This window comes from Nestor notabilis, unplaced genomic scaffold, assembly GCF_000696875.1.
Source record: "Nestor notabilis isolate BGI_N333 unplaced genomic scaffold, ASM69687v1 scaffold1922, whole genome shotgun sequence".
Taxonomy (NCBI): Eukaryota; Metazoa; Chordata; class Aves; order Psittaciformes; family Psittacidae; genus Nestor; species Nestor notabilis.
In genome coordinates, this window is record NW_009916780.1 from 397 (window position 1) to 670 (window position 274).

A 274-nucleotide genomic window follows, 5' to 3' on the forward strand; every position below is an offset into this window, starting at 1 on the left:
ACAATCCCCCTTTCTCTGCCCCCAACACAGAGAAAAATCGTCAATAATCAATAATTTCCCCCTCCCCGGCTGAGAAAACGTTCTTAAACAGGTTAATTTTAGTATCATCCTCACAATCTTCGTTTCCAAGGAGGGGCAGAAAGCGCCCTTCGTCTTGCTCGCCCCAAATGAGCCGCTTTGGCAGTGCTTTGGCATTGATCCTGGGCTTTGTGTGCGCGGGGTATATTCGCTTTAAAACGATTTCCATTAAACGCAGCCTCCCGCATTGGGGTAG